We start from the raw sequence: 20,569 nt of genomic DNA, 5'->3' as shown, positions 1-20,569 counted from the left end.
AGCGAATAGGGGGCGAGTGCGTGCCGCTGGAGGCACGCGCCCGCCCCCGCTCATACCCGAAGAAGCCGGCGCATGTGACCAGCAGACCCGATGTCCGCCGGTCACTCGCGATCATCGGGTAGGGAGGGAGAAAGGCAGGTGGCTAATATAAACAAAGCCGCTTGTCACTCTCCCCTGTGTAAAAGCACAGATCACTCGGTCCTGCTATGTAGGACCGTTGATCTGTGCTGTTAGACAAACAGCCACATCCAATGACAATAAGAAATACGCCCCTAGGGACACACTTAACCCCTCCCTCTCCAATAAAGTTTACCCCTTCCCTCCCATTGTCATTTTTACAGTAACAGTGCATATGTATAGCACTGATTACTGTAGTAATGTCACTGGTAACCCCAAAAGTGTCAAAAATGTCAGTCAAGGGTCCGATCTGTCCGCCGCAATGTCGCAGTCCCGCAAAAAAAATGGCAGATCGCCGCCATTACTCGTTAAAAAAAAACAATAAAAATGACAAAAATCTTTCCCTTAGTTAGCAAACGCAATAGCTTTTGCGCAAACCAATCAAAATATGCTTTTTGCGATTTTTTTACCAAACATATGTAGCAGAAAACAAGTTGGCCTAAAATGTTAAAAAATTTAGATTTTTACATTTTTTTTTGGGGGGGGGGGGGAATTTCATATAAAAAAATATATATGAAAAATATTGTTATTTTTGCAAAATTGACGCTCTTTTTTTGTTTATAGCACATGATCAAAAAATCGCACAGGTGATCAAATACCACCAAAAGAAAGCTCTGTTTGTGGGAAAAAAGGGACGTCAAATTCATTTGGGTACAGCGTCGCACGACCGCGTAATTGTCCGTTAAAGTCACGCAGTGCCGAATCGCAAAATACCCCCTGGTCAGAAAGGGGGTAAAATCTTCCGGGGTTTAAGTGGTTAAGGATATGAAATACATAATGATTGCATGAATGAATGTTGTGTTAAAGTCCCTGGTCTCTCTTTACCTGTGCAGATCTATATGCAATATTTCCTATTAATTATTTCTTATTAATCTTGGCCAAGCCAAGCTTACATGTTTATGGAATAGCCTGAAAACAGTTTTATGAGGCTGGTCACATCATGCCTGCAAGTTCCCCATTCTATAGCTCTGTAGTTATATAGTTATATTCTATAACACAATAAAAACAAACAGCAGGAAGGTATCATTTTAATAACATACAGAAGTCACATTTATTTGATACAAAGGGTATCTCCAGAACCTTTAAGTCACAAAGGGTATGCATTCATAAGGGTGAAATAGCATCAGCAGACCCAGGGGACACAAAAACTTCAGCTCCAATACCACACAAAAAAAAAAAAAAAAATGATAAAATCTGTGTATAAAATTAAATATTACGAGCAATAGGAAGTATGTAGTAACCCATAAACATATACAACTACTACATAACAGCATAATCATATCAAGGCAACAGAAGTATATACTGTATGCCAGGCTAAACAAGCAGGTGTTATGATTTACTGTACACATGACAAGAAAACATATGCAGAAACGCAAAATGTACACACGTACAGCTGTATAAACAGCCGGATCTCATGCTGGAAATTCCCACATACAGAGGCCGCAGTCACAGAGGTTTCTCATTGACTGGTATGCAAGATTTCCTCCCATCTGATATAGCGTTTTAAGGATGACTTTTTCTCCTCATAATTCACAAACCTCAAACCAAGAGCTTAGTGCATTCTTAAAGGATCATTACACCCAAAACAGATATTTTATCTATAGGTGGACATTGATGTTCTGAATATTCCACCAGCTTGTAATGTCTGTCTGGTAAACTAGAAGGGAGATCTCGTTATCTCTCAGCGCTGTCTATCCACCATGATACTTCTGGACCACCTCAGCTAATTCTGACACCTCTCACGTGTAAAGATCTACATTTTGTTTATTGAATATATATATATATATATATATATATATATATATACATATATTATTATTATATATTATTATTATTATAAAGGATTTATATAGGGCCAACAGTTTGCGCAGTGCTTTACAGTGTGAGGGAAGACAATACCCGTGGGGGATGGGCTGATGGAGAAAAGGAGGTATATATATATATATATATATATATATATATATATATATATATATATATATATATATATAGTTAGGTGTGGGTAGGATAGGCTTCTCTAAAGAGGAGGGTTTTCAGAGATCGTCTAAAAGCTAATAGAGTAGGAGATAATCGGACAGATAAGGGTAAGGAGTTCCATAGGATTGGAGAGGCTCTGGAAAAGTCCCGGAGGCGATCATGGGAGGAGGTGACGAGGGAGCTAGAGAGCAGGAGGTTTTGAGAGGAACGAAGAGAGCGATTAGGTTGGTATTTAGAGACTAGGCTAGTGATGTAGCTGGGGGCTAAGCTGTGGATGGCTTTGTAAGATGTTAGTATTTTGAATTTTATTCGTTGGGTGAGCGGAATCCAGTGGAGGGCTTGACAGAGAGGAGCAACGGACACGGAGCGATTGGTAAGATGGATGAGTCTGGCGGCAGCATTCATGATGGATTGAAGGGGGGGATAGCCTGTGTAGAGGTAGGCCAATGAGAAGGGAATTGCAGTAGTCAAGGCGTGAGATGACCAGGGAGTGAACTAAGAGGTTTGTTGTGTCATTGGTTAGAAAGGGGGCGCATCTTGGAGATGTTGGGGAGGTTGAGGCGGCAAGATTTGGACAGCGATTGGATGTGGGGCTTGAAGGAGAGTTCAGAGTCCAGGACAACACCTAGGACCTTGGCATGTAGGGAAGGGCTGATAGTAATGCCACCAATATTGACAGAGAGATCAGGGGAAGGGGCACGTGGTAGAGGAAAAATTATAAACTCGGTTTTGGATGGATTGAGTTTGAGGAAGCAGTGTGACATCCAGACTGATATATCTGACATTAAATTGGTGACTGAGGGAGAGAGCTGAGGCGTGGATAAATAGATCTTGGTATCATCAGCGTAGAGATTGTATTGGAAGCCATGGGAGGTTATCAGCTGACCCAGAGAGCAGGTGTAGATTGAAAATAGGAGGGGTCCAAGAGCAGAGCCCTGGTGGACCCCAACAGAGAAGGGAAGAGGAGAGGAACAAGTAGAATTGTAAGTAACGCTAAAGCTGCGGTTGGATAAGTAGGAAGATAACCAGTGAAGAGTACAGTCACGTAGCGATTCCACCTGTGGGCATGAAGCGTAAAGCATGGAAGGTATCTGAACAGCAATGATCTCCTTAGGAATTGTATCAATCTTTTGTTTGAAGTGGTTGGCAATCTCCTGGGCAGTGAGTGAGTCAGTGGGAGGAGGTAGTGGAGGACGGAGTAGATAATTAAAGGTAGCGAATGGTTGCCGGTGGCGGGATGACGAGTTGTTAATGAGAGTGATAAAATAGGTCTGCTTGGCAGTGTGGAGACTGGAATTGTATTTATGGAGGGCAGATTTATATTGGTTGAAATCTTTCTGAGACCTAGTCTTACGCCATAGGCGCTCAAGAGCACGGCTATACTTTTTCAGACTTCTAGTGTTATCTGTTTGCCATGGTTGAAGGGGTCGGGGTCTGATTCGGCGTGTAGTGAGGGGGGCCAGTGTGTCCTGGGAGGCTAAGAGTGAAGCGTTGTAAACAGAAGTGGCTAGGTTGGTGCAGGACAGGGGTGCGATTTTGTCATAGAGGTGATCGGTAGCAGAATAGAGAAGAGAGGGGTTGAGTCTGTGGGTAACTGTAAGGTAGCTGGAGGGAGAGGAGGTAAGGAGAGGGAGAGAGTGAAACTAATAAGGAAGTGATCAGAGAAAGGGAAAGGATTGTTTGAAAGGTTGTGCGGGGTACATAGGTGGGAGAAAACAAGGTCAAGAATTTTGCTTTCAGAGTGAGTAGAAGCATGTATCCATTGCTTCAGGTCAAAGGAGGAGGTTAGACTGAGAATTTTGGAAGTGACAGGAGTGTTAGTATTAATAGGGATGTTGAAGTCACCGAGAATGATTGTGCAGTTCATATGCAATTGTTCTTTTAAAATCAATTGATTTGGTGGCCAGAAAAGTCAACTTTCAATATTTGTGACACTACCACCAGGCAGCCAATTTCTTCAGCAAGACTAGGTGTCAGGATGAAGGTTCCGAGAGACACCAAATGTCCTAACCAATGGAAATGTGACCTTGCAAATCTACTAATCCCATGGTCCCCTGCAACTTGCAGTAATGGTGTTGGGTAGTTCTTTGGGCAGGGACAGGGATCTGTAGGTTGGATCAATTACAGACAGCACAGACATTAGTGCCCTGGTGGTGTGGTAATAACCAGACTGGTCACTTCACTTAAGGAGAGATGGCAGTCACAACTCATCTTTCCGGCAGAAAATATTGCCCTGAGGCATGAAATGAGACAAATTTTAGAACAATGTTTAATCCATCTGCTTGATAATGATAAAAATGATCGACAAAGTGTTAAAAAGAAAGATATTGTTTTGCACTAGAGCATCCTTGGTCTGCCTGGACATCAGTATTAAGGCCAGATGTCTCAGGATTCCACAGTTATGGCCATTGGGACATTTTCACTCAAGTACACCTCTATAATGCAACAATACATTATGAGAAATTGTGTTGTAACATAAAGATATCTGTAAATCTCTACATCAAGGAACTAGAAAAGGATCATTATGAAATGTGCCAATGGATATTCTTGTGGTTTGCTGTACAGCTCTTTTGCATGTTGCCTTGGATCTGTGGGACAGGAACTGCAGATCCAATCAAAGCCTAGGAAAAGATCTATAAGTAAAGTAGGAATGTCCTGTTCTGGCCTTTGATCTAAACTTCCCTTTCTGCTCTGTACTCCTGAAAGCAAATTCAGATTACTATCACCATCGGACCCAAATAAACCCCATTATGGTAGGTTCACCTCTTTTACACAGAACATTTTCTTGTTACTGATCTCAACCTTAGGGCTTCTTTACACCAAGGCAAGTCATCGCATTTTTTTAACACACACCAAATGCACCACAACAGATCTAAAATAATAACTGCTATATTTTTGCTACTGTAGCATATCACAACAATGTTTCCATGCACTGTGGTGTGCTGCAGCCCCAGTGCGTTATGGAGGTGCATTGGGATGCCATTAGGCAATGGTGTGAATGAGCTCTACAGCGTAAGATGAGTGTATCTAATAAGGAAGGCTACAGGGCCTAGTGATACACCACTGGTGAATGACTTCTGTTCTGAGTGAACCCCATTTACAACCACACACTAGTAACTATCCTTTAGCCAACTGCATATCAAATGAAACACCCAAGGGTTAAATCCTAGCTTGTACAATGTTTGTATTAGATCACTAAGTGGAACTGTATCAAATACCTTGCTGATATCAAGATATGCTATGTCCACAGCACCACCCTGGTGCAAAACATTCGTAATATATTCAAAAAAGTCAGTTTTTTCTGACATGATCTGCCCTCCGTAAAGCCATGCTGCTTTGAGTCCAGCAAGTTGTGTATTTTTAAGAGATCAATGATCCTACTTTTCAGGAGTGATTCCATTAAAGTGTAACTCCACTTTTGTTGAAGAAAAAACCTTCCCCTCTGGGTGATCTCTGTACATTGCAAGGATTTTAACCACTTGCCGACCACTCACTGAGCTGGTACTGTGGCAAAGTGGTTTGTTACTGTCCAGCGACGTAGACCTACATCGCTGGACTCCTCCCCTTGTGGGCAGCGCACGCACGCCACCGGAGGCTCGCTCCCACTGGATTTAGTCACAGCGGGAGTCGAGCCAGGGGAGGAGCGGCGGTGATCACCGCCGCTCTTCCCCGATCTTCGAGGATTGAGTGTGGAGATCCGCCGGCTTGTGTAAACAAAGCGGGCGGATCTCCTAAGTGACAAACAGTGACAGATTGCAGGATTCAGCATAGCTGAACCTGCGATCTGTGCCTGTGTCACACAGTCCCCTCCCCCCATACACGTTAGTAAGCACCAGGCATACATTAACCCCTTGATCACCAATAAAAGTTAACCCCTTCCCTGCCAGTGTCATTTTTACAGTAACAGTGCATATTTATAGCACTGATTACTGTAGTAATGTTACTGGTACCCCCAAAAGTGTCAAAAATGTCAGTCAAGGGTCCGATCTGTCCGCCACAATGTTGCAGTCCCGCAAAAAAAATTGCAGATCGCCGCCATTACTAGTTAAAAAAAAAATAAAAATTACATAAATTTTGACCTCTGAGTTCAGTTCCTCTGTAGCACTTCTCAGGCCCTCAGGTTGACTACCTGAGGCCGCATGGCACCTATACAGAGGAGAAGGCAGCCGCCCCCTTCCTCCAGGACTCTGCTATCCAGCCGAAAGACCCCCGAGCATATGGGCTTATGGCATTTATACATTTATACAGTATCCCGGCATGCAACGAGGCACTTTCCTATGCCAAATCCCCAGGGCTGTATCAAACACCTGTGCACCCATTTGTCAGGTTTCCTCTCACTGTCCAACAAGCCTCGCTATTGGACCAGTGTGAAACACTCTGCAGACAGAATGAGTTGCACCCGAGTACATTGAGCAGACCTCACTAACAGATCCTGCTCTCTGGTAGACAGAAAAAAATAGATTTACCTGTAACCCCTCTGGTAAGCAGACAGGATTCAAAACTATATTTTCTCTCTCTAGCGCCTACCTAGGTAGGGTACTACCTATATATATATGTATATTTATATATATACATATATATATAATATACAAAGACCTGCTGTGCCTAGGGATAAATCTCAATGTTTGATTAGTCTGGGGCACATATCACTATGACCTTTCAGAATTTTTTCATACATTTTGTATAGAAAACAGTATATTTATTTATTTATTTTTTTCAGTAATTACTAAACCTAATGCTTTTTCATGCAGTTCACTGAAAATACATCTTACTTTAACAGTCAAAATTCAAACAGGTTTCAGACAAACTCTTACAGTAAAACAATTGTACTATTCATTTGAAGAAAAGAAGACATATCAAGGATAAAAAAAAAATCTAATGTAAAAAACAGATGTGAACAGCCGAATGTTCCATCAAGCAAGTGTTTGTCTAAAAATGCTGATGCATTTAAAGTAGAAGCAGTTATGTAGATAACAACAAAATTAATTTTAAGTGGCTGGAAAACACAAAGTTAACCTCTTCTTTTAATAAATGTCTATAAAACTACAATGAACAAAAGAAAATGCTATAAATCCTATTTGAAGTTATAAATAAAAAAAAATTAAAAAATCTAAGATGATGATCTTCTGATATGGCTAGTTTAACACCCAACCATAAACATTACTAGAAGCAGACTTGTATAAAGTACTCGAAATTTCTACTTGAGAAAAAGTACTCGATCAAAAAGTGACTTAAGTAGAAGTGGAAGTGCTCGCAGAAAAAGTTACTTAAGTGGAAGTACTAAAGTATTCAACATGTTTTTTACTTAAGTATTGCAAGTAGTTTTTTCAAAAAAATTGCTACTTAAGTACTAAAAGTAAAAAGTATCGGTAGTTTTGAAAAAAAAATTCTACTCAAGTACTGAAAGTAGAAGTAGAAGTACTGTGTTATGTAGTTATTAAAGAAAGAAGTCAAAAGTTTGAACATCATATTGTTTTTTTATTATTTCAAATGATTTATTCAAATGATTAACCTAAAGGACAATCACAATTCCTTAGGCTGTAACTTTTTGTAAACAAAAAACAGATAAAGTATGTCCCTCCCTTCCCCTTTTAAAGCATCCCTCCTTCTCTTCCCTGCATGTTTTTTTTTCTCCACAGCTTATTGGTGCGCAAAATCATATATAAACCAATGTGATATACAACAATATATTCCAATAATGAAATAAAGGAAGAGTGTATGAAATCTAAGTCAATAAAAAGTTCAAAATATTGTGAATCTTCAAATATATATATATATATATGTGATAAAACAAGATGAATATAGGGCGTGTCCTGGCCGCCGAGCAGTATGGCCGCTTGAACTACTGCTCCGTAGTCTCTGTGGAAGTTCAGCCACTTACCGAGCGACACAGCCCGACTCCGCAGCCCTGTCTTCACAGGGAGAGACTGCCGCACGATCCCGGAGTATGACCCGCCGGCGATTACCGTCCTCGGGTCCCCGCCGCCTCACGGATTTCTTCAGCATGTCGTCCCACCACTCTCCCAAAGATGGCGCCGAGGGGGCTGGGGACCCAGAAGCGGCGCCAAAGGTCCTGAATGACCAGTCCACGGATCCAGAATCTGACATGGATGAGTCTCCCCCGGCAGTTAACCCCTCTTCCTCTGCTGATAGAAGTAAGAGAGCGGCAGTATCCCCAGCCTTTTCTCCTACAAAGCCCCCCTCTGTTAAGAAACAGCACGGAGCCAGCGACAACTCACAGGCCCTGGAACTGACAGAGTCCTACATTAACCCTCTGTCTGCCTTCCCCGCAGCAGACGTACCTGCCACTGAAGCCACACTAAAGGCAATGCTCCTCTCTCTTCAATCTGGCTTTCAGAGAGAGCTTAAACTTTCTGTTCATAACCTGTCAGTAAGACTGGATGGCCTGGAGGAGAGATCACACAATCTGGAAATGCAGTTTTCAGACATGGCAGCAGCACACAATGAGGTAGTGGACATGCATGAGGTACAGGCTGAAGCGATCCAGAAATTGCAACTGAAAGTCGCAGACCTGGAGGACAGGTCGCGGCGAAACAATGTCAAATTTAGAGGTATTCCTGAGACTGTTAAGCCACAAGAAATCATCCCCTACTTGAAGCAACTCATGCAGAAACTGTCCCCTGACCTATCGCCTAGAGATCTCCTTATCGACCGCGCACACAGGATTTCAAAACCACCACATCTTCCAGATTCGGTTCCACGAGACGTTCTGGCTAGAATACATTATTATAATGTTAAAGATCAACTCATCAGAGTTGCCAGGAATGCTCAGGCGCTACCGCCCCCGTACGCTGGAGTGTCCCTCTTCCAGGATATCTCGCCTGCAACAGCTCAGAGGAGGAGAGAGTTTGGGCCTGTGACAAAAGTGCTGCAGGATAATAAAGTGATTTATCGCTGGGGTTTCCCCACTAAGCTTTTGGTCACTTATCAGGGCCACCAAGTCACAATGACATCTCCAAAGGAGGGATACAAACAACTCCATAACTGGGGTCTAGTCCCTACTCCATCGACTCATTCTACCCGAAAGCAGGATCAACATCCATCGAAAGACTCTCGGGGACCGCCGGACCGTGGTAAAACACACCCATCTCCCCTGTGATGATATTACTGCTGTTGCCTTCAGGGCTTCCCCACAAGGGAAATAAGCCGTTCGTATTCCTTAGAGACTCGGTCATATCATACTTTCTCTTTTTTTCACGCACCCCAAGTAAGAGGTGTGCTAAGCACACGTGTAATCGTTCTCTTTTGGTTTACTTTTTTTTTGTTTTCTATTATTATTCTCGTTGCTAACTATTGTGCACATTTGTTACTGTCAATTGCCTATACCGTTTATTGAGTACCTTGATTCTCAGTGGGTATTGCCTGTGTAGTGCTGCTGCAAGTGCAAATCTTTTTTTTTTTGCCTCACAGGCAACGCCAGCTCATTTTGACATGTCCCTCAATATCACCACTATCAACGTGAAAGGGCTTAATAGCCCCTTCAAACGTTCTAGACTATGGAGGGAGGCATTGTCCCTCAAAACTGATATACTGTGCGTCCAGGAAACGCATTTCGCACAAGACAGGGCCCCATTATGTACCCATAGACTCTTCCCACACCAATTTTTTGCCAGCGCACCCAATAAGACGAAAGGTGTGATGATAGCAATACGAAATACTGTAGCCTTTCACCTTCATCACATAGAAACAGACCCTTGCGGCAGATATCTTATTCTCTCTGCCTCAATTAACAACTCTCCATTAGTGATCGCCAATCTCTATGCTCCCAACATGAGACGCAGACCTTTTTTTAACTCCGTACTATCTAAATTACAACCTTTTCCCAAGGATCAAATAATCCTCTGCGGAGATTTTAATGATGTCCCAGACAACACTTTGGACACATCCAATCCCACTAGACCTAGATCCACTGCTCTTTCCAACATGATATACTCTGAAAATCTGTATGACCCCTGGCGTTGCCTTCATGGTACCGAAAAAGATTACACTTACTTTTCAGCAGCCCAGAAGTCCTATTCCAGAATTGACCTCTTCCTGGTACACCCCCTCAATCTACAGTCTGTCTCTAAAGTGTCCATTGGTACCATCACGTGGTCTGACCACGCGCCGGTTACTTTAACCCTGGCACAGGGACACCAATCCCCCAGAAGCTCTTTGTGGCGTATGAACACCTCCATTCTATCCAATCCATTGTACCAGGGGGAGATCTAGGAGGCAATAGTGACCTACTTCGAATTGAATGCTCATTCAGTGGATAATGATTCAATTTTGTGGAATTCGCACAAAGCCTTTATCCGTGGTTTGTTTATGAAGCTGGGTGCCCAAGAGAAACGCAAGAGATCTGAAAAGATCAACAACCTCCTGGCACAAATTAGAAGTTTAGAAAGCTCTAACAAGGTCAGCCCATCTGACCTCAACATCAAGGCTTTGCGTAAACTTCGGGATGACCTAAGTTCCGTGTTATACGCAACCTTTGATCACCATATTAGAAAACTCAGACTGGACTGGTACATACATCATAACAGACCAGGAGCCCTTTTAGCAAAACAAGCCAAGCGAAAAGATGCCCTACACAGGATCTCCTATATGACTTCCCCCCATGGCCACAGACTAACTGACCCTAAAGACATAGCGGACTGCTTTAGTGACTTCTATTCTAAATTGTACAATTTGAAAGAGGACCCTGCTGAGCCCTTTCCTGATTTGGACCGCATTAACGGCTTTTTGGACTCCCTGCGCCTGCCGACGTTGACACCTGACCAGTGCTCCCAACTTAACACTCCCTTCTCGGAAGTGGAGGTCTGTGCAGCTATACGTGACCTTCCCCAACATAAGGCCCCTGGCCCGGATGGATTCTGTAATGAATATTATAGCACCTTCATCACCTCTCTCAGTCCTTATCTATGCAAAACGTATAATTATTTTGTGGCGACGGGACATATGCCTGGGGAATCCTTAGAAGCGACTATTGTTACCATACCCAAAACTGGCAAATCCCCTGACGACCCGGCAAACTACAGACCCATATCTTTGCTTAATACGGACACGAAGGTATATGCGAAAATCTTAGCTACGCGGTTGACATGCTATTTGGCTGATTTGGTACATCCGGATCAGGTTGGCTTTACACCGCAAAGGCAAGCTCCGGATGGTACCAGGAGATTTATAGACCTCATTCAGTGGGCTGAGCATCATCAAACGCCTTCTCTGCTCCTGTCTTTGGACGCAGAGAAGGCGTTTGACAGAGTTCATTGGGGATATCTCTCCGCAGTCCTTCACAGATTCGGTATACGGGGTAATTTTTTCACGGTAGTTATGAATCTATATTCTTGTCCTTCTGCCAGGGTTCGAACATCAGGGCTCACATCTAGACCCTTTGGTATTTCCAATGGGACTAGGCAAGGGTGTCCGTTGTCCCCCTTGATATTTGCCCTGATCATGGAACCGCTAGCAACAGCTATTAGGTCACACCCCCAGATTGAAGGGTTCACAGTTGGGGACTCCACACATAAAATAGGACTTTACGCCGACGACATTATTATAGCACTCACCAACCCGACCCACTCATTGCCGCCACTCATAGACCTACTGACCCAGTTTAGTGCGCTTTCCTTGTACAAAATTAATTGCTCTAAGTCTAATATGTTAGGCATTTGCCTATCCGATTGCCTCAAACGACAAATATCTGTGATCTCCCCCTTCCCTTGGGCCCCAGCTTCTACTTTGAGATACCTGGGAATTGACCTTACTGTACCCTCAGCCACCCAAGTAAGGCTCAATCTAGAAAGAGTACTTAAGAAACTGATGGACTTATCCCTGAGCCTTCGAAATGTCAAAGCATCCTGGGCTGGAAGAATTGCACTTGCTAAAATGTTTCTCATGCCACATATCCTTTACTTATTCAGAGCTATACCACAAACTTTTCGTAAAGACCAACTGAACAAACTCCAAAAGTCAATTAATTCCTTTATTTGGAATGGTAAACACCCGAGAGTCCGTCGTTCTACGATGTATGCCCCGTCGAGCTCAGGGGGGTTGAGTGCTCCTGACATCAGCAGGTACTATCAAGCAACTATTCTGGATCAAACCAAATATTGGTGGACTCAGTCAAAGCAACATAGATGGCTACAGATAGAGCAAGTGGTACTAGGTTGCCCTCCCACGCATATGCTTGCAGCTCTTTGGTTACAATTTCATCCTCCGAAGTTCCTGCTAAACTCAATTACCGCTACCATCCGAGTCTGGCAATCCATCTTACAAATGGCCCAGGGCATCTCCACCACGACCCTCAATCTACTACCGCTACAATCATTAAACTTATTGTGTCAAGACTTGGCAATTGACTCTTGGGTGCACACAGGTCTAATCTCGGTTGGACACTTATATGACCAAGGCCAGCTATCTGCCTTCTCTACACTACAAAACAGCTACCATATACCCCATCAGGACTTCTATAAATACCTTCGTATTCGACATGCATTGAAAAATGGTCTATGGTCTTCTTCGCAACTTCCCTTTTAAGATTGCCCAAAATGATTTGCGTCCATCTAAATCATACAAAGGGATCTCCTTTTTCTACAAACTGTTGGCAACTACACTGGAGCAGCAAAAGCTTCCTTCCATGGAACAATGGGAACGTCTTCTTCGATTTACGGAAACACCCAACGGGTGGAACCAAGCTTTGAGATACCCTCTAAAATTTTCCAAATGTTTGACCCATTGGGAATCAGTCCTAAAGGTTCTTCACTTCTGGTACTACACTCCGGATAAACTATCGCGCATCTTCCCAACACAATCGAATAATTGCTGGAGAGAATGTGGACAAATTGGCTCAGCACCACACGTCTGGTGGCAATGTCCCGAGCTTACCTTATTCTGGAAGGAAATCGATTCGCTCATCATTCAACTCACAGGGCGACAGATCTCTCTAGAGCCACAAACTGCCCTGCTGGGGGTGGGGCTCTCTACTTGGCACAATGAATTCCATGCTGTCATCACTCACATCTTGATAGCGGCACGCTTAACCATAGCCAGGAATTGGAAAAAGGGCTGTGCACCTACCTTCCGGCAGTGCATAACCATTCTAAACCACAATATGCACATGGAATACATGTTTGCCAAAGCCCATTACGGCCTGACAAAATTCTTTTCACTGTGGGAACCCTGGCTTAGAAATCCAAATAGTAACTTGGACGCTACCTGACTCTTTATCTCCTTCCCTCCCTCTACCCTTATAAGGGATTCATCTAAAAACCTCACTGATCAATTCCGATTACCTGCTTCTTACACACAACGCCTTCTGTTCTCAGCCTATCTCTACCTACATGAAGCAGCTTCTCCCTAACCCTGGAACATAGCACACACTGGATAACTACATCTGGAACTTTACTACGTATATGATCACAGTCTATCCATGATTCCTTGCTTATGTCCCCCACTGAGAGCATCTATGTATGTCTCGTTGTTTTTGTTTTGTTCTTGTTCTTTCTGTTTTATGCTCTCTAGTTCAGAGTAACACAATTGCCATTATATGTAGCTGCCTGACTGTTGTGATTCATACTCTTAATTGTTTGTACAATATGAAGGTGGTATGTAGTCTTGCAGACTGTGTATTATGCTTATTTGTACTCTATGAATTTAACGTTGAACAAAAATAAAAAGTTTCAAGTTTAAAAAAAAAAAAAACAAGATGAATATAATTTCATATCTGCTGTTAATGGGAAAGAACCTCCCAACCAGGGCCGGCCTTAGGTGTTCAAGCGCCCTGTGCGAGCTGATCCTGTGGCGCCCCCACCAGCGCCCTGCACATTTTTTTGCACTTTTTTTGCACTTCATTTGACTTTTCTTTTTTATGATCACTACAAACTTAGCCCCCCTTACATTAGAGACCCCCCTTACATCAGAGAACCCCCAACGGAGCCCCCCTTACAACAGAAACCCCCCAACGGAGCCCCCTTACAACAGAAACCCCCCACAGAGGCCCCACTTACATCAGAGACCCCCACACAGAGCACCCTTACAGCAGAAACCCCTCAGCCCCCACAAAGAGCCCCCTTTACATCAGAGACCCCCCACACAGAGCCCCCCTTACATCAAAGACCCCCCACACAGAGCCCCCTTACATCAGAGACCCCCATACAGAGCCCCCTTTACATCAGAGACACCCCCCCCCACACACAGAGCTCCCCTTACATCAGAGACCCCCCCACAGAGCTCCCCTTACATCAGAGCCCCCCACACAAAGCCCCCCTTACATCAGAGACCCCAACACAGAGCCCCCTTACATCAGAGACCATCCCCACACAAAGCCCCCTTACTTTAGAGACCCCTCACACAAAGCCCCCCTTACATCAGAGACCCCCCCATAGAGCCCCCCACAGAGCTCCCCTTACATCAGAGCCCCTCCACACAGAGCTCCCCTTACATCAGAGCCCCCCACATCAGAACCCTCCCACACAGAGTCCCCCTTACATCAGAGACCCCCCCACACAGAGCTCCCTTACATCAGAGATCCCCACACATCAGAGACCCCCTGCACAGAGACCCCTTACATCAGAGACCCCCACACAGAGCCCCCTTACATCAGAGACCCCCACACAGAGCCCCCTTACACCAGAGACCCCCCACACAGAGCCCCCTTACATCAAAGACCCCCCACACAAAGCCCCCTTTACATCAGAGACCCCCCACACAGAGCCCCCCTTACATCAGAGACCCCCCACACAAAGCCCCCTTACTTTAGAGTCCCCTCACACAAAGCCCCCCTTACATCCAGAGACCCCAACACAGAGCCCCCTTACATCAGAGACCATCCCCACAGAGCCCCCCTTACATCAGAGCCCCCCACAGAGCTCCCCCTACATCAGAGCCCCTCCACACAAAGCCCCCCTTACATCAGAGACCCCCCTTACATCAGAGACCCCCCACACAGAGCCCCCTTACATCAGAGACTGCCCACACAAAGCTCCCCCTTAAGATACATCAGAGACCCCCCATGTTTCCCTTAACCAAGATGGCCGCCAGTGCCTCGATCGCACTGCGCGGCCGCCGGAATCCCCGCCTCCCAGCGCTGAGACGTCAGCGAATGGAGAAAAGGAGGGGAGGAGCGGAGTGGCCGAAGGCCACCACATATGTCAGAGCACCGAGAGGCGCATGTGGGCGCACTCCATGCCGGCCCAGCGGAAGCCTGGAGCGGAACAACGCTACCCAAATGGCCAGAGACCAGGTACCCATGAAAAAGGGGGGTATCTTTACCTTTGCCTTCCTATAGAAAAGGGGAGGGGAGGGGGGAAGGCAGAATAGTTGAATAATTGAAAGAGTAGGAGAGAGCAGTAAGGAGGGAAACCAAACAAAAAAGAAAAAGGGAAAGGCAGAGAAAAGTAACGAGTAACGATGCAGCACAAAAAAAAATATCGGAGTAGAAGTATCGAAATCATCGAAAAAATGTAGTGAAGTAAAAGTAGAAGTAGGAGAAAAAAATTCTACTTTAGGAAAGTACAGATACCGCATTTCGGTACTTAAGTACAGTACTTAAGTAGTTTTACTTCGTTACTATACATCTCTGACTAGAAGAGGCATGATAGAAGGAAAAATGATCAGATGCATTGGAAAACCTTTGCCTGCTATTGCTCCTGCCAACCAATTTACTAAGCTCTGGAGCAACTGCACTTTGCAAAGTGCACAGTCGCTTTGCCTTTAGTAAATCAACCCCTATCTCTTTATTACATTTTGAGTTGGTACAGAGTGAAAAGCTTCCAGTGAGGACACATGTTCCAGTGACAACTGTAGCAGTGAGGATTTATATTACTTTGGAGATATCGGTACTTTCCTGGAGCAACTGCACTTGCAGAGTGCAACTGCACTTTGCAAAGTGCACAGTCTATTTGCCGTTAGTAAATCAATGATTAGGCATGCAGCAGTGCTAACAACCATGGACTGATGCACACTGTGTGCATTTTGGTGCATTAAAAAAGACTGTATAGTGGTTTTTCATGTGTTTTAGTTACATTATACTCAGAAGTAAAAAATACAATTAGCAAAAAATGGTTCTTTGTCTTTGGCTTACTACATATTCATATTTTTATACTTATATTTATAGCCGCCAGATTGAACTCTAGGCCATTTTTCATATTAAAAACAAGTCTACCTCCTACAGCAGTAAATTAGGGTAAACAGTGGCACATGACATATAAAACACCCATAATCTGGAGTGAATAAATAAATAATAAATATTAGAGTCCATGTAAGAGGTAAAAATGGATTAAAGTTTATATAGGTGACACTCCTGATGTTATCCATTCACCACACCACGTGAGCCAATGACACCGCTCCCTATAGGTAATTCAATCACCAGATAACTGGAATTTTATCCCATATCCAGCAAGATGGGAGAAACTTTAAAACAGGTATAATATCCATAAAGGGTTTTCACCAGCTCATTGGCACTCCATAACAATGGGTAAATGGAGAAAAGATGGAAAATTACCGTAATGGGAAATGTATTTAAATAAAAAATCTTCATATATAAAACTCACATTTCATAATGGATCAAACAAGCAGAATGGATACACAACTGACGCCTAACCGCTCATGGTAGTGGTGAATACCAGTGAGACGGTCTCTGTGTCTCTGCTTGTCATCCCCGAACTCCATAACGTCACTTCTGGTTTTGGACGTCACTAAACGAATCTAGTTGCTGTGCAGCCTCATTTCTCATTTTTCATATTCACCTGTTTTGGATTTTCACCTGTATGCTCTTGCCTGCTCTGTTGAAAAATAAAAGATTGTGGATTACAGAGATCAATAGCTCAAGCTCAAATTTATACAAACTGATTGAGAATTGACACACTCTTTCTCCTTTCCTCTTTCTTCCTCTGTGCTGTGTTCAGATGGGCTGTCCGAAGTTGCTTTTAGAAAGAGAGAGTCTGAAAGAAAATTGCTTCTTCTCTGCTTTTTCTGTGAATCCTGTGTTACGAGCACAGGTCATGTTAAAAATGTATTTGTAAATGAAAGATTTCATACATATGGTAAAAATGTATAAATCATCACTTTAAACATGTGTCAATGTAAAAAAAAAAAAAGATAAAATGTATCTAAAACTATTAAAAATTGATTATTCTTTGAACTGCCGGCCACACATTTATATCTTGCGTGTAGAGGTTAATTGTATAAGCATTTCATTTACAGAAACAAACTAGAAATATCATCAACATAACAATACAATCTGTTTCATGTTTAGTTAACCTTCTAAAAGCCTTCCATAGTCACTGATAGAAGGGTCACCTACAGGTCACTGGTCCTACTTGAAACATGAAAAATCCAGACAAATCTTGAGCTTAGGATAAACCTTATGGCCCCCATCCTCATTTATTTTCTACCAAATGTTTATTTGATGATGACTAAGGATTTTTTCCAGATCAGGCTAGATAATGGATGAATGTCTAGTGGATAAAATATTTTACACTACACTTGCTGACATGGCAGAATAAATTAATATTTTTTTAATGTAAACTTCATGAATGAGGATTCATAAAATCCCAAGATAACACTACAAAAAAAAAGTAATATTTATGCTTAATGTTATTATTTTTTTCTTTACAAAATGCAAATTTTCAGAAATACCCAATAATCAGGAACAGTTGAGTTTAAGATCTTGAATACAAAGTCATATGTACATGCAGCTTATGAGATTTTGAGCAATTTTTTTCATACATTTATTTTGGAATTAAAGGGTAGCTCCACTTTCGTGGGGAAAACAAATAGCAAATAATGAAAAAACAATATAGCGTATACAATTGCGATACAAGTCATATTGTAATTGAATGTTATTAAAAATTACTTTTCCTTTTCAATCTGCAGCCGCTGTAATTTTCTGGAAATGCAATGCAATATAGCTACATGAGGCTGTTCTGTACAATGAATATGTACTGACCACACCCCGGAAACATAATTTCCTGCTTGTGTGATTGGCTCACCAATTTTCCCAGAAGTCTGCCTAAGATACAAGTCAGATTTCTGGCATCCCTTGCAACAAAAATTTCATTTTGGTGAGATACTCCCAATAGGAACACGTCTAAAGGGATGCAGGCCCAGCAGATTTCCTCATTAGAGCCCTGCAGCTGCCACAGCTGATAGATCATTATGAAACCACTCCCATTTGACTCACTCACAGAGGCACAGAGAAATAAACAGTGATTTCTTCTGAATAACAAAAGGTAGGAATTGGCAACAAAGTTTGGTAAAATCCCTGCGATGTACAGAGATCACCTAAAGGGGAATGTTTTTTTTTCTGAACAAACGTAGAGTTACGCTTTAATGAAAATACATTATAATTATTTTTGTAGATATACTGTTCAATGAATATTAAAGATAAAATAAATAAAGGTCAACATTTAGGATGGCTTCACACTATTGCGAACTGGATGTGGGTTTCCATGCATCCAATGCGCATGTTGGGAGATTATGACGGCTCTCTATTGAGCCGGTTCACATATCTCTGGAGCGACTCCGGTGCAAATTGCATCTTCTGATACATTTCAGGTCCGAATTCAGCCAAAAATTCAGACTGAAATCGGAGCTGAATAGGTGAAGAGGGACGCACCGGACCCCTGTTGTGAGTCGCTCCCAGTGGCGGTTTTAGGCACAGGCGAACGGGGCAGCCGCCCGGAGCGGCATTTTTTCATACCACGTGGGGGGTCCGTGGATCAAATGGTACCGGACCTCCCGAGCCCCGTTCGCCCATGCCTAAAATCGCCGCAGCCGAGCCGAGGAGCAGAGCATTGCTCCCCTCCCCGAGCCCGCCCATTGTGTGACAATAGCGAATGAAAATTCGCTATTGTCACACTGATCCTCCTCCTGGCCAATCAGGGAGCGGGTCCTCCCGCTTCCTGATTGGCCGAAAGGCAAACCCCACGACATTGGCCGAGGAGGAGGCGCCGCGGGAGGACTGAAGAGAAGTGAAGAGAAGTGACTATGAGGTAAGTGCACGGACGGGTCGGGGGGAACGCTGGCGCTCTGCATTGAAAAGTGGCACTCTGGCATGCCATCTCTACATTGAAAGGGGGCAATGCTGTGGCGCTCTGCATTAAAGGGGGCATTTCTGTGGCACTCTGCATTAAAGGGGGCAATGCTGTGGCGCTCTGCATTAAAGGGGGCATTTCTGTGGCACTCTGCATTAAAGGGGGCAATGCTGTGGCGCTCTGCATTAAAGGGGGCAATGCTGTGGCGCTCTGCATTAAAGGGGGCATTGCTGTGGCACTCTGCATTAAAGGGGGCAATGCTGTGGCATTCTGCATTAAAGGGGGCAATGCTGTGGCGCTCTGCATTAAAGGGGGCATTGCTGTGGCGCTCTGCATTAAAGGGGGCACTGCTGTGGCGTTCTGCATTAAAGGGGGCAATGCTGTGGCGCTCTGCATTAAAGGGGGCAATGCTGTGGCGCTCTGCATTAAAGGGGGCATTGCTGTGGCACTCTGCATTAAAGGGGGCAATGCTGTGGCGTTCTGCATTAAAGGGGGCAATGCTGTGGCGCTCTGCATTAAAGGGGGCATTGCTGTGGCACTCTGCATTAAAGGGGGCAATGCTGTGGCGTTCTGCATCAAAGGGGGCATTGCTGTGGCGCTCTGCACTGAAAGGGGGCAATGCTGTGGCACTCTGCATTTATTGGGGGCAACAATGCTGTGGCACTCTGCATTTATTGGGGGCAACAATGCTGTGGCACTCTGCATTTATTGGGGGCAACAATGCTGTGGCATTCTGCATTTATTGGGGGCAACAATGCTGTGGCACTCTGCATTTATTGGGGGCAACAATGCTGTGGCACTCTGCATTTATTGGGGGCATTGCTCTGACACTCTGCATTTATTGGGGGCAACAATGCTGTGGCACTCTGCATTTATTGGGGGCATTGCTGTGGCACTCTGCATTTATTGGGGGCATTGCTATGGTACTCTGCATTTATTGGGGGCAACAATGCTGTGGCACTCTGCATTTATTGGGGGCATTGCTGTGGCACTCTGCATTTATTGGGGGCATTGCTGTGGCACTCTGCATTAAAGGGGGCAATGCTGTGGCGCTCTGCATTAAAGGGGGCATTTCTGTGGCACTCTGCATTAAAGGGGGCAAAGCTGTGGCGCTCTGCATTAAAGGGGGCATTTCTGTGGCACTCTGCATTAAAGGGGGCAATGCTGTGGCGCTCTGCATTAAAGGGGGCAATGCTGTGGCGCTCTGCATTAAAGGGGGCATTGCTGTGGCACTCTGCATTAAAGGGGGCAATGCTGTGGCATTCTGCATTAAAGGGGGCAATGCTGTGGCGCTCTGCATTAAAGGGGGCATTGCTGTGGCGCTCTGCATTAAAGGGGGCACTGCTGTGGTGTTCTGCATTAAAGGGGGCAATGCT

This window comes from Pelophylax lessonae (genome assembly GCF_965119305.1).
Source record: "Pelophylax lessonae genome assembly, chromosome: 3".
Taxonomy (NCBI): domain Eukaryota; kingdom Metazoa; phylum Chordata; class Amphibia; order Anura; family Ranidae; genus Pelophylax; species Pelophylax lessonae.
Note: the sequence above shows the minus strand (reverse complement) of the source record.